The sequence below is a fragment of the Anomaloglossus baeobatrachus genome, chromosome 4, assembly GCF_048569485.1.
Source record: "Anomaloglossus baeobatrachus isolate aAnoBae1 chromosome 4, aAnoBae1.hap1, whole genome shotgun sequence".
Classification (NCBI taxonomy): domain Eukaryota; kingdom Metazoa; phylum Chordata; class Amphibia; order Anura; family Aromobatidae; genus Anomaloglossus; species Anomaloglossus baeobatrachus.
The window spans coordinates 167654576-167666809 of record NC_134356.1 but is presented as its reverse complement, the minus strand read 5'-3'; the positions used below and the strand labels follow the sequence as shown (position 1 = coordinate 167666809).

At 50.0% G+C, this 12234-nt stretch overlaps 1 pseudogene; it reads right to left on the bottom strand.

The window, feature by feature from the left end:
• Window positions 1–1721: 1721 nt before the first annotated feature.
• On the bottom strand, window positions 1722–11514 carry LOC142302345 (RNA-binding protein FXR1 pseudogene; annotated as a pseudogene).
• Between the last annotated feature and the right edge of the window lie 720 nt (window positions 11515–12234).

The following is a 12234-nucleotide window of genomic DNA, read 5'->3' as shown; positions in this document are numbered from 1 at the left end:
AGGGGATCCTGTCCCAGGGACCCCCCTCTGTTACCTTCATATACCCTGGGGGTGTCTAAATCAGACAACCCCTTTACCTGCTAGAACCTCCAAATTACACCAAGGTCGGCACATTACGTGGGGTGGTCAAGCTCAACGTCCTCAGGCGCATCAGTAATGGCACTGATCATGGCAGCGCAGCCTTCTTTTATGGAATCTTCTTTATGACATATATTTATGACCTCATAACAGTGGTCATGGTTACTACAGGGGCCTATTACTGATGCAGGCCCCAAGTATTAACCCTTTCACAGCTGGAAACTATAGAGGCAATTAAACTGCATTTATTACTAAGAAACAGATTTATCGTTATGGCTTCCCTTAGACACCCCAAGAAGTGGAGCTTATAAGGATTACACATGCAAGTTCTTTAAGAGTAATGTGCACTCTTTGAAGTCTAAAGATATGTATAATTAGTACCACTTTACAAAAAAAAATTGAAGAAATCTCCTAATATACAGTACATCTATTAAAGCTGTATTTCTATATTACACTGGCTATGCTACGTCTCCTCTCAGTGGAGTTGTTCCTTTTTTTTCTCCATCAGTGTCAGAATGCTGTGGCGCATCTTGTGATGACTGCAGAATTTCCTGACCAGATATCTTTTGCTCATTGCTAATTTTAAACCAATTCACTTAAACTGATTCAACCCCAAACACTAACAGCAACATTAAAAACTCTCCCCAAAAGCAGCACCATTTCCTTCCGCCTTCTTACATCTCCAGTCTGGCAGCGGTATTGTGCCCCAGCCTCACTTACAGCGGCATTGCCCCTCCTCCCACCTTTCCCTCACTTACAGCGGCATTGCCCTTTCTCTCACCCCTCCCCCACTGACAGCAGCATTGCCCCTCCTCCCACCTTTCCCCCACTTACAGTGGCATTGTCCCCCCTCTCATCCCCACTGACAGCAGCATTGCCCCTCCCTTCACCTTTTCACCACTTACAGCGGCATTGCCCCTCCTCTCATCCCCACTGACAGCAGCATTGCCCCTCCTCTCACCCCTCCCTCTCTTACAGCAGGATGGCCTGTTTCCCATTACTACCCCTATGTTTTCCCTCTTCCCACCTCTGTTTCACTATCAGCACAGACTGAATGATGCTGACACAGATGGTCAAGACAAGATGGACAAGATGATGTTGGAGATAAGAGAGAGAAGGATAGGCGAGCCCTCCAGGCTCTAATATAACCTCTACTGCAATCCATTTTTGTAGCCTCCAACTTCTACCTGTAGGAGACCCTCCCTCAGGGTACAGTAATAATTATGAAAGGGTGCACAGTCAGGTGCTAATGTTTTATTGGATAACCCCCGACCAGTGTTCTCCTTTTCCTCAAAGGCAATGGTCTCCAGATCACTAATATTTTTGCTTTCTCATGAGAGAGGTCTAAAAAGTGAAGATCTAATTTCCTTGCACAAACAAGGAAAAGGATACAAAAAAAATAGCAAATACATTGTATGCTCCTAGAGATACAATAGGAAGCTGAGTTTGCAAGTTGAAATTTAAAAGGAACACTGGCTGTGCTCGAGTGACTGTAAAAGACCTGCAATAAAGATAAGTAATGAAACATACACTGAAAAGAACACCCTTGCCTCCTGTGAAGCATGGTGGTGGCTTGGCTGTGGCTGTGGCTACTTTATTTACTCTAGCACTGGAAACCTGGAGAGCAAGGATTCAATGAAGTGTCAGTTAATCCTAGCAGAAAATATCATGATTTCCATGAAGAAGCTGAAGCCTGGAATTTTTGGACCTTCTAACAAGACAATGATCCCAATTCCTAAACATAATGCAAAGCCCACCAAGTCTTGTTTAAGAAGAAGATAAACCCAAAGGGACTATCGCCAACAAAAGGGCTGCAGTCACAACAAAAATTAGTACATATTATAGGTTATATTGATAAATACGAGATCAATTTAATTTGCAACCAATAAATAAGGGGTACTTTGCACGCTGCGACATCGCTAGCATCGGCTAGCGATGCCAAGCGCGATAATACCCGCTCAGGTCGCACATGCGATATCTTGTGATAGCTGCCGTAGCGAACATTATCGCTACGACAGCTTCACACGCACTTACCTGCCTTGCGACATCGCTCTGGCCGGCGACCCGCCTCTTTTCTAAGGGGGCGGACCGTGCGGCATCACAGCGACGTCACACAGCAGGCGGCCAATAGAAGCGGAGGGGCGGAGATAAGCGGGACGTAAACATCCCGCACACCTCCTTCCTTCTGCATTGGCGGTGGAGGCAGGTAAGGAGATGTTCCTCGCTCCTGCGGTTTCACACACAGCGATGTGTGCTGCCGCAGGAACGAGGAACAACATCGTATCTCCTATTGGTGCGACATTATGAAAATGTCCGACACTACACAGATCACCGATTTACGACGCTTTTGCGATCGTTTATCGGCGCATCTAGGCTTTACACGTTGCAACGTCGTTACCGGTGCCGGATGTGCATCACTTTCGATTTGACCCCGACGATATCGAAGTAGCGATGTCGCAACGTGCAAAGTACCCCTAACTCTTGCAGGGAAATTGCTGTTTCAATTACCAACCTACACAGTTGTACTGACCGCTCACAAAGTCCTGGAAGGGGAAAAGCCATTTTCCTGCATGACTAAAGGCCGCTTCACACGCAGCGACATTGCTAGCGATGTCGCTCGTGAAAGCACCCGCCCCCGTCATTTGTGCATCATGGGCAAATCGCTGTCCATGGCGCACAATATCGCTAGGACGCGAAACACGCAGTTACCTTCCTAGCGACGTCGCTGTAGGCGGCGAACAACCATTTTTTTTCAGGGGGAGGTTCGTGCGCCATCACAGCGACGTCACACAGCGGCCCGCCAATAAAAACGGAGGGGCGGAGAGCAGCCACATTAACGACACGCCCACCTCGTTGCCGGAGGACGCAGGAACGTTGCTGTTTGTCGTTCCCGGGGTGTCACACATAGCGATGTGTGCTGCCTCAGGAACGACGAACAACCTGCGTCCAGCACCAGCAGCGAATTTTTGAAAATGAACGACGTGTCAACGATCAACAATTAGGTGAGTATTTTTGATCGTTAACACTCGCTCATAGGAGTCACGCGCAATGACGTCGCTAATGACGCCGGATGTGCGTCACGAATTCCTTGACCTCGACGACATATCGTTAAAGATATCATTGCGTGTAAAGCCCCCTTTAGTGATTGTGCAGAGAAATGGTGGAAGAACTGCAGCGGCGCACGGCACCACGGTATAAGGAGCACTGGTCAATGGGGGGTTTCCAATTAATCTAAGCACCTCCTCCACTTGGTGCTGCCCTCTTATTTTAGGACTGTTTTTTTTTCTCCTGTGCCCTTCCATCCGAAGGTTATGCCCCCATAGTAAAAGTGCAGATTTTCCCTTCACCCAACTGCTTGTATCCTCCAGATCTTTATTCTGGGCCTCTGCATTTTCCCCATTTTGACCCTGGCCAAAGGCCCACCATAGAGATCTGGAGGATATGACCAGTTCGGTGAAGGGAAAATTAGCATTTTTATTACCGTCTGGCACCAGTTACTGTGAGGTGGCTGTCACCAATCACTGCAGAGGTGTATCTAGGCTTTTTGTCACCCGGGGCAAGACTTCAGTTTGGTGCCCCCCATGTGACTAATTATTAATATGTGATTTGTGTAGGGGGTGGGCAGACCCCTTACAAGGAGGTGCAGTGTTTTCTCCTGAAGATACCACCGCTGGGGTATACAAAGCTGTTGATGTTTTATGTTGATGTTTATTGCACTGTATAGCTGGATCTCCCTAGTAGCCGGGTGGGACGGCTGTCCCCATAGAAACAGGACAGGAGAAAGGAGGAGCCGGCAAAAGTAGGGGGAGGGAGAGTGTGTGGTAGGAGGCAAGTGTGAGCTGTTGAGCAGTCGAGTCCGGGACAGGAGAGAAGGAGCAGTGGGGGCAGGGTGTGGGAATTAGGTGGACAGCGTAAGAAGAACAGAAAAAAAGAAAGTGTCCTCTATGGTGAAGCAGGTTTGAGTGGGTCAGGTCTGCGGTAGCCGGAGTGGGAGCCCAGGTGAAGTAGAGTAGCCGGGCACATCCCCACTAGAGGAGACTACAAGAGGAGTTGTTCCCCCCATCAGGAGTTGTGAAGTGACGCTAAAAGCTTACTGCCACTGTTGTGAAGATGTGTGCAATAAACGTGCCTTCAGATTCAACTGGTCTTCGACTGCAAAGTCTTTGTTCGTCTGACAGCATTGCCTGCACCAACACACTCTGCCCCACCAAGCAATCTCCTGTCCCAATAGTGACGGCGGAGCCGGGGGTTAGCCTGATAGAAAAAGGGGCCACGACTACAATCCCTGAGGCGCCCCCGGCACCCCGTTACATGTGGCGTAGTCTGCAGGATCCGGACTATCTGCGAAGGTTCCCGGTTCCATATTGGGAAGAACAAGTGGTGCCTAAGGCGTTGGACCAGGCACAAGATGGCGCTGAAATGGCCGCCGTCTGCACGAACACAGTGGGTGCGCAGAAGATTGGCGCCAAAAGAAGAACCCTGAGCTGGCCGGCGAAGAAAAAGAAGTACAGAGTACGCCGTCCAAAGAGGGGAGGTGCTGGCCCTAAGATGTTACTGAAAACATGTGAAGAGGGTGGCAGTGCAGAAAAAAAGAAGAGTCGCTTATGCTGGGTCGATGTGATGTGCGAGACTGGGGGTGGAGTATATGCAAGAGCGGGAAAAGAAGGCCCGCCTCCACCTTCCCCAGCATCTCCACTGTCCCTGGCGCCATTACAGAAAGAGCTGCAAGAGACGCCAACTCCACAACTGACCTCAAGTGAGATGGAGACTCCGATGAAGCAGCGAGCTGCAGCGGGCGCGCTGGTGGCAACCAGCCTGGGGAGAGGACGCCCGAAGAAGTCTACAGTCGAGGAATCCCTGACTATTAAACTACCGGCTGTGCCAGGAGGCCCGGAGCGGCCCGCGAAAGTAACGTGGGTCACTTCCTGGGATGCCGTGACCGGTGAAACCTCCACGGAAGTCCGGGCCACCTATAAAACAATACTGCAGCCGGGAAGCGAGATACCGGGAACACCCCTCCAGAGTCCGGAGGTGGTTGCGCCCGTCCAGGCAGGTCCTCCAGTCCTTACAGAAGTTCCTACCTAGGGAGAACAGTATGCCCCGGAGTTGGAGGAAGACGAATGGGGGTTCTTCTGGGATCCAGTAAAACCGTCGCCCCTGACCCGACGACAGTCCCCACCGCCTGAAACTGATCCAGTGCAGGAAAGGTTGCTGGCCGAGACCGTGGCCCGTGAGATGATGGCCGGTCCCCTTAGCGACGAGTTTGATCGGCAATGCACCATTGGCACTGTGGTCAAATTCAATCAGGTGGAAGGCTATGGATTTATAGAGGACGAAGAGACCGGGGATCATTTTTTTTACAACCGGGTTAACCTGGACACTGAAGGCTTGCCCCAACGCCTGCAGACCTTATACCCGGGAGAAAAAGTGAAGTTCCGGAGAGAAGTGGGATGCCGGGGCCTATTTGCCGTAGGAGTCACCCGGATGCCCACTGCTCAAGAGGCCGCACTATGGCAACAAGAAATCGAATGGGAAGAGTGTCAGAGCCGGAGACGTACACAGCGGAGACCGGTGCTGACCGAGGCTACCCGGCCGAAGAACACGCTGGCGGTGTCGCCAGAAGTCACTACCGGACTGTTAGCTGAGCCGGAAAAGGAGACGCCGACGGTGTTAGCAATTCGACAATGTATGGTGACACACCCGGTGGTCATCGTGGGAAGTCCACAGCCGTCCCGACCCGCTACTCCGTCACCTCCGCCGGGAGTCGAAGGCCAAAGCCGGAGCCAGAAGGATCGGAGACACCGGTTAACTACGAACCGTTCCGGAGGCTGCGCCGCTTGCCAGGTCAGTCACTCTCTGATTATGTGCGGGCCGAATGGTTCCGAGCTTATCACCCCGTGTGAACCCCAGTGACCGGAGAAGGGGGACATACTTGTGTTAAGTACCGGTAGTGTTGAAGAACCGGTGAAGTTTTACAGGTTGTAACCATGTTTAAGTTACTGAGCCCGGAAGGAGCCTGATGCTGAACTATGCGAGGACTCCCTCTGTGATGTTGAGGAGGACTTGATTGTTTGTGTTCCTGCCTTCAAAGACCGGGAGCGTTTGTTATAGTCTCCGGGCAGAAGACCAGCAAAGACCGGGAGTGCCTGCTGAAGGCCTCCGGGCACGTTGACTACAAAGACTAGGAGCTCCCTTAGAGGGACTCCGGGCACAGAACTTGTGCGTCGGTGGTTGTCTCTTTCTCATTAAAGTTTTAAAGTTTTATTTCAAGTTTGCATGCTGCTAAGATTGTGTTTTACAGATACGAGCCTTGCCGGGAGGCTAAGGCAGAAAGAGGGGAGGAATGTAAGGGGTGGGCAGACCCCTTACAAGGAGGTGCAGTGTTTTCTCCTGAAGATACCCCCGCTGGGGTATACAAAGCTGTTGATGTTTTATGTTGATTTTTTTTGCACTGTATAGCTGGGTCTCCCTAGTAGCCGGGTGGGACGGCTGTCCCCATAGAAACAGGACAGGAGAAAGGAGGAGCCGGCAGAAGTAGGGGGAGGGAGAGTGTGTGGTAGGAGGCAAGTGTGAGCTGTTGAGCAGTCGAGTCCGGGACAGGAGAGAAGGAGCAGTGGGGGCAGGGTGTGGGAACTAGGTGGACAGCGTACGAAGAACAGAAAAAAAGAAAGTGTCCTCTATGGTGAAGCAGGTTTGAGTGGGTCAGGTCTGCGGTAGCCGGAGTGGGAGCCCAGGTGAAGTAGAGTAGCCGGGCACATCCCCACTAGAGGAGACTACAAGAGGAGTTGTTCCCCCCATCAGGAGTTGTGAAGTGACGCTAACAGCTTACTGCCACTGTTGTGAAGATGTGTGCAATAAACGTGCCTTCAGATTCAACTGGTCTTCGTCTGCAAAGTCTTTGTTCGTCTGACAGCATTCCCTGCACCACCACACTCTGCCCCACCAAGCAATCTCCTGTCCCAATAGTGACGGCGGAGCCGGGGGTTAGCCTGATAGAAAAAGGGGCCACGACTACAATCCCTGAGGCGCCCCCGGCACCCCGTTACAATTTGCACACTCACAGTCACGTGATGACGAGCTGCGCTTAATAATTTAATTCTCTTAACGTTCAAAGAGAAACATAGGAAGAAAAGCCAGTTGTCACATGCAAGTATGAAAATCACATATGAGTAGAGTGGCCAAATGATGACTACTGGAACCAGAAGCAGAGCTGAATCCTGACAGGGAGTATATTACACGCTCTTATGATTGGGCTACACTGCTTAATTTTATAAGGGGTTGTCCAGGTTTGAGATGAAAATCTGCAGTCACTATGTGACTGCAGACTTCTGAATTCTCACAGTGCACACACTGCACACTGTCAGGATTCTCTGTTGGCGGCGGTGAGAGTGCGATGTCACAAAACTGCAAGTATGTGAATTACATATATGTGGTCACGTGCCGACGCGACATGCGTGGCCTCGCTCAAAATGAATGAGGCTGGTCACGTCAAATCAGAATGAGACCAGAAATATAAAAATCTCATACTTGCGCTCACATGGCCTTCCACTATTGTCACTGGCACCGGAGATCCTAAAAGTGTGCAGAGCATGCATTGTGAGAATTCAGAAGCCTGCAGTCACTTAGAGTCACTGCAGAATTTCATTTCGAACTTGGACAAGCCCTTTACTTATAAAATTAAGCAGTGTATCCCAATTCTAAAGCCCGCTACACACGCTTCAATATATCTCACAATCCGTCGTCGGGGTCAAGTTGTAAGTGACGCACATCCGGCATCGTTTGTGAGGTATCTGCGTGTGACATCTAAGTGCGATCAGGATTGAACGCAAAACCGTTGATCGCAAACACATCGTATCTTTGTCTAGAATTGAGCGTTTTGTTGCACGAACCTAGTCCATTGTAACGTGTGACATCCCTCATACGATTTTGGTGTCTGATGCTATGTGCACAGGTGTGCGCTCTGCACCGCAGCTTAAAAAAGGTCCGCTTCAGAGCGCAGCTGAAAAGCTGCGTTCTGAAGCGCCTCACAATGTCTGTCATTCACTAATCTCTGTCAGTCGGTCACTATCTCTGTCCCTCTCTCTCTGTCCATGTCAGTCTATCCCCCTCTCTCATATACTCACCGATCCCCGATCCCCGGCGCTGCACGGCGTTCACACTGCTGCGGCGGCTTTTACTGTTTTGAAAAAGCCGGCCGCCCATTAAACAATCTCGTATTCCCTGCTATCCCCGCCCACCGGCGCCTATGATTGGTTACAGTGAGACACGCCCCCACGCTGAGTGACAGGTGTCACACTGCACCCAATCACAGCAGCTGGTGGATGTGTCTATACTGTGTAGTGAAATAAATAATTAAATAATTAAAAAAAACGGCGTGCGGTCCCCCCCAATTTTAAAACCAGCCAGATAAAGCCATACGGCTGAAGGCTGGTATCCTCAGGATGGGGAGCTCCACGTTATGGGGAACCCCCCAGCCTAACAATATCAGCCAACAGCCGCCCAGAATTGCCGCATACATTATATGCGACAGTTCTGGGACTGTACCCGGCTCTTCCCGATTTGCCCTAGTGCGTTGGCAAATCGGGGTAATAAGGCGTTATTGGCAGCCATAGCTGCCAATAAGTCCTAGATTAATCATGTCAGGCGTCTATGAGACAACTTCCATGATTAATCTGTAAATTACAGTAAATAAACACTGTGACGACCTGGGCCCTGAACGTCTTGGGGCACACGTCTGGCAGCGGGATCAAGACACACACAAGCACTTTGTCACTTAAAGAATCTCGGTGATTTATTCACATCCTCATAAACCACGCAGTGTAATGGGCCACAGCCACTCTCCCGCAGGACAATGCCTCACTGTCTGTTTAAACTGCTGATTGTTCATACAGTTCATTCTCTGGCATCAGCCAGTCAAGTCCACCTTTGTGGGGTGTTACCTGCCAGTAGGTTTGCAGGCTGTCAGTCTGCCTCCATCCAGTCCAGGGAGACTCTCACACTGGGCTCACCATCCCGGCCCTTGTACACGTTCCAATTCCTCACAGCCTCAGTGGATTCTGCAGCTCCCTGACATTTCAGAGCCCTCACTAGCTCTGTATGCATAGGATCTCCTGCACATGTGCTCCAACCAAGATGGCTCCCACCAGCACACAGAGATCATGTGACAAACGACAGCTCCATTAAATCCCATGAGACACACCTACGTATGGGAGGTATGTGGATGGTCAGTCCCGCCCATCACTTCTGACCATCCCATGAACCCAGCCCTGAATGTGTACAACAATCCTCATGGAACTACAAGTCCCAGAGAAACATTCCAGGTTCAGATCGCAGAGGATTTCCCCCTCTGTGACACATATTGGCCATCTACCACATTGCATCCTTACATATCCCCCCCCTCTGTTCCAACTTGTAGGGTGGAACACTCGACAACCTACAGGGACCCTGAGACAGGGCATTAGGGAAACCATACCCTACCAGTCGAATGGGCCCTCTACGAAAACTTTGAGTTTCCGCTCTTGACCGACCATCTGCCACTGTCAACAAACCCTCCTCAGTGAACCCTCTTCTCAGACACGTCCGCCGGTCCGACATATCATTCCATAACTGTCTCCAACGGTCAGTGTGGTAGTGAGACACCCCATCAGTCAAAACTACCGTGCGGCCTGACTCTGCGCTAACCAGTCCACTAGAGGGGCTATTGTCCAGGTACCTCACAACCGAGCCGACAGGAGATCTCCCATAACTAGACCCTGCGCACTCTCTGTTTGCCAATCTACTATGGCCTCTTCTCTCATGACGTCTTAGGTCACCTTTCCATCTCCGCCTTTTCCCCCCACCACTTTTGGCTATGGACCAGTCACTCCCTCCATCTTTTCTTTTAGATTTTGTTTTAGAGGGCTTGGACCCTTCAGAGTCTGTGCCATAGCCTGATTTATACGTAGGTCTTCTATGACCTAGGCTCCTTTCCCTACAGGACCTACTTCCCTTGCCAGTGAAGGCAACACGTTCATCAGGTGGACCACACTTCTTCTCTGGGCCCTGGCCCGAAAGCGGTCGTGACCTCAAACTCACTTGACAAAGTTTCTCTGCAATCTTCTGTCTTTCAAGATCCATTTGCTTTAGTTCTTCCAGGTATCCCAGGCGGTATTCTAGGAGAACTCGTACGTTTTCAACACACTCCTTTGTTCCCGCCATGACACATGGAACCATACCAACTTCACAGGGTAACCTGGCTTTATGATAAACCTTAAGCCTTACTCTCGTCACACCGGATGTATCAACCATCTCCTGCATGACTCTTCCATTTCTGCCAATCAGTTTCTTGACAAGTTCTCTGGGCACTTGTGTGACCTCTTCCACAAAGTCCAACAGCCTTCGAGCTGTTTTCACTGCTTCTTCAGTTTTCCCATAGATTTGGAATCTTCCACTGTGCTCTTCTAATTCAATCGCTGTAATACCTGGAACCTTCCTGGCTTGCTGAATGTTACTTTTCAGCGCTCTTAATGCTAGCCCAATTAATGATTTCTTCACCACGACAACTTCCTGAAATTCTGCAGTGAGCTGCTTCATACACTCCAAGCGCCGGGTGTCTTCTTCCATCTGTGCCGAGATGAGCCATTTCGTGCGAAGACACTGCAGGTGCATGTCACTCAGGATAGCCACTCGCTTCTTTGTGACATTACTGGCAGAGCACACCACCAACTGACAAGTCTCTGGGGCAAAGTACACTTCACAGGCCCCTACAGCCTTCTTAAACTTCTCATGCATTGACTTATGGGCACAGGCTTCTCTTAGGTCTTCGGGCACATCTACCATGCACTTAAAGAATGGACAGGTTTCTTGACCTTCAAGGAAATTAGACCATTCCTTTGGTCTCTTGCATCTATCTTTTTCTCTCATGCACGGCTCCACCTCTTGAGTTACACACTCTTCCGGTTCAGCTCCAGCCTCAGAGCCTTTGGGTTTGCTATTGTTCTTAACCAAGACCATCTCTATGTCTTCCATCTTGGTCTTACCAGGCAGGTCACTCAGGCTAACAGTTCCTGATAATACCTCTGGTCCAGACTTCACCTCATCAGAGACTATTTTCACTTTTGCAGCACCAGCTGTCTCTTGGGTCTTCACTGCGTTACCTTCTACTTCCTTGCGGGTCTCTGCAGTGTCACCTTCAGTCCTCTTTTTTTCTGCAAGGGTGTCACACCCTTCAGCGTGGTACTCTGTTCCTCTTAGACCTTTGGCCCCGTTTTCACCCTTCATCATCCCAACACTGGGTAATTTACCGGTCTGCTCACCATGACCTCTATGGATTTGTACTTCACCAATGCTCTCCATGATTCCTTGTCCTGTATTACCCTCTAGGATTTCACCTCCTACAACGCTCTCGTCCGACAGACCTTCTGCTTCATGCTTGGAATCTATAGGAGACACCACCATTACTGCTTTGGTTGGCTCATTTTTTGACATTTCACCCTGCTGATGTCTGTCGTTACAATGTGTCAGTTCAGTTTCTAATTCCTCTTTCTTGTGTAGGACCTCGCTGTCTGACTCTACCTTAGCAGTTGCTACTGGCAACGTGTTTTCCTCGACCAGGTACTTCACTTTCTCTGCACCCTCAGACGATATACCTTGCACGAGCTTTTGGCGCTTATTACGTCTCCGGCGTCTGGAGGAGGTTTTACCCTTCTCAATTGTCTGTACCTCACTGCACTCTCTTGTCCTTTTATAAGAGTCAGTGTCCATTCTGGAGTCATCGTCACTCCCCCTGGTGTCCTGGGCTATCATGTCCCCACTTAACCAGATATCTGCCTCCCCTTCTGGAGCTACCCCGTTTTTAACGGTCACACTATTGGTTATTCCCTTAGTCCTTATGTCACTAAGTTGGGTCCGTCTATTTTCTTTGGTCACCCCTAACTTAGGACAGTCAATTTTAGAAGGTACTATCTCCTCCTTACCACACATAACTCCACAACCAGGACCCCGTTTCACCTCCCAATGTGTTAGGGTTTCCTTTGGGCTGTTCCGGCTCTTACACAAGCAACCGGATACGTCCCCCTGCTTCCACAAGTGCACAAATAATTTAGAGTCCCAACCTATAATAATTGGGTGCAGTAAATCTGAGACTACACCAACATCATGAGAACCACTGTCCCTGGC